The 2,444-nt window shown below is 33.2% G+C and overlaps 1 long non-coding RNA gene across 1 annotated transcript; it reads right to left on the reverse strand.

Annotated features, from left to right (window-relative positions):
* Positions 1-69: 69 nt before the first annotated feature.
* Positions 70-1,681, reverse strand: LOC118575111. The gene is made up of 3 exons (XR_004943847.1): positions 1,621-1,681; positions 1,294-1,354; positions 70-176 (listed from the first exon to the last, which is right to left on the reverse strand). It is a non-coding gene; the product is annotated as an uncharacterized LOC118575111 (long non-coding RNA).
* Between the last annotated feature and the right edge of the window lie 763 nt (positions 1,682-2,444).

Raw genomic sequence — 2,444 nt, forward strand, 5'->3', positions numbered from 1 at the left:
CTTTTATGTACTTGAAGATGAGTGGGATGTACAAAGGCCTTACCATATTGATTATATTCATAGGTTGTTCTCCAGTATGTGCTCTTTTATTACTTGGAGGACGAGTGTGATGAAGTAAGGCTTGACCACACTGATAATGTTCACATGCTTTCTCTGTAGTAAGACTTCTTTCATGCCTGCAATGTTAATTGAAACATTGAATAGCTTTGGCACATTTATTACAATGTTGAGTCTTTCTATCTCTGTGAATTAATTTTACAATTTTCTGCAAATATAAAGAATGATGTTATCTTAATATTTACATGTTGTGTACATTCAGGTTGTTCCCCTGCATAAAAGATGTCTTTACATATTTCAACATGCCTGTGATAGTAAAAGCTTTACTACCAGTCTCATATTTATGGCATCATTTTTTTTTTCAAATATTTGAAGAGAACCTGTAGAATTCAGACATTTACATCACTTACTTTATTGAAAACTGTTCCTTTATAATGATTAATGCTACATTTTCACAGTGAACCAGGACAAACAGAAGCATTTACACAGCCCTAGTAGGTCTTGTCTGGGTTGTGTTTGTTGATCTATTCCAAATTACGCTGGAAAACCAATTGTTTGTAAACTTGAATCTCAGTCATCAAGTTTACTTAACGAGGGACTACTATATGTCTTGTAATTGTTCTGAGATTGAGAGATGAACATTACTTCTTTTCCTATCCTTATGTTCATATGGCTGGTATCCAAAGTGACATAAGATATAACTATTAAAGAAGGAATAACAAGAAGGTTTCCACATGTTATTTACAGCTGGGCTTTCTTTTCCTCATCAACATGTGGTATAAGGATTAATATTTTTTACCACACCTCCCCTTAATGCTTGATTCTAACCACCTATCTAATTAAAATGAGCAAAGACAGAATAACTTTTTGAGTAACAAAGCTTTTACTATGGAATACTTGCTTATTAAAAGGTTGTGTACATATTCTTATACCTTCAGTGAATATACCTTTTGTAATTTGAATAGTATGAAACTTAATGGTTTGTCATTTGTACAGCATAGCTCTGATGAAGCTATTATTCAAATGATTCCTGTCAAGGCCTTGATTACTTGTCTTCCATTTTAAAATATTCATTTCCAAACACAATTCCCTTACCTGCCATTGAGGTACGTGTGTTTTTGATCATCAATGGGTTTTAAGCTGTGACTATTTACAACGTTTCATTTCTTTAATACTTAGTGATAGTTAAATACATCCAGAAGCACATTTGTATCACCATGCACACAAAAAAGTTACCTTGCATGTTTTTGAGAACTTTGACAATGTTCTTCAACTTCAAGATCTTCCCAATTGTAGCCTAAAATGCCAAACAAGGAAATGTATGGAATATTACAGGGAACTGAATAATTTACATTACTATCTTTAGTGATCCTTAGAACTATGCCTGTTTTATTCACATCATTCTTCCTCATTCTCAATCAGAATTCCAGAAGTGCATCAATAATCAAAAAACTGTTGTTTCCTTATTTATATTTTTGGTTGTGAGCCTAGCCTTTAATGGCTGAGCCATCTCTACAGCCCTGTTTCCTTATTTGAATGGTGAAGGAAAATGTACAGTGTTACCTATAGCAGTGAGGTTCATATATGTCTCCAGCATCACATCTTTATAGAGATTCCTTTGTGAAGGATCCAATAATGCCCATTCTTCATGTGTGATGTCAACATGCACATCGTTATATGTCACTGTATTCTAAAATATGACATATATAAATATGCCATCCACATGTATAAAACTGAAAGCATGATAAGACACAGTAAATGTGTGCTTATTTCACAATATAGTCATTCAATTCTGGCGATTGCTACACATATTCTGTAACTCAGATGTTACAATGAAATCATCAAGTTACTTTACAAAGAAACAGAATAGGAAGTTTACCTCTATTATTTCTGAATGCTTTGAACAGGATATCACCTTGCAAGAAAAGTGCCTATTAACAGAGATAGAGAGACAAGCAAACACTTCAACAGTACTGAGCATACATCAGAGAAATTGTATGAACGTTTGTTGACTACAAACAAAATTTGTAAGCTGGATATATTGGTTCATGCCTTTAATCCCAGAAGTTAGAAAGTAGAAGCAGATATATGTGCTTCTGAGGTGAAAATTAGCCTAGTCTATGCAATCAGTTATAGGACAACAAGAATTAAATATGAAGAACCCATATGCCCTGCAAACTTCCATTCAAACAAACAAAAAAAGATAAGGTGAACTCAGAGATTTTTATTTACTGAAGCTTCTACAAAGAGTTTGGCATTCACTCCAGTCCTGTATTAATCTTCCAGAAACCTGAATTGCTCCAGTTTAACCTATATTTTAATAAATTTTACTAAAAGGAACTGTGCATTTAAACAGTTACAACGAGAAAGAAGATAACATTAGTATT

This window comes from Onychomys torridus, unplaced genomic scaffold (genome assembly GCF_903995425.1).
Source record: "Onychomys torridus unplaced genomic scaffold, mOncTor1.1, whole genome shotgun sequence".
Lineage (NCBI taxonomy): Eukaryota > Metazoa > Chordata > Mammalia > Rodentia > Cricetidae > Onychomys > Onychomys torridus.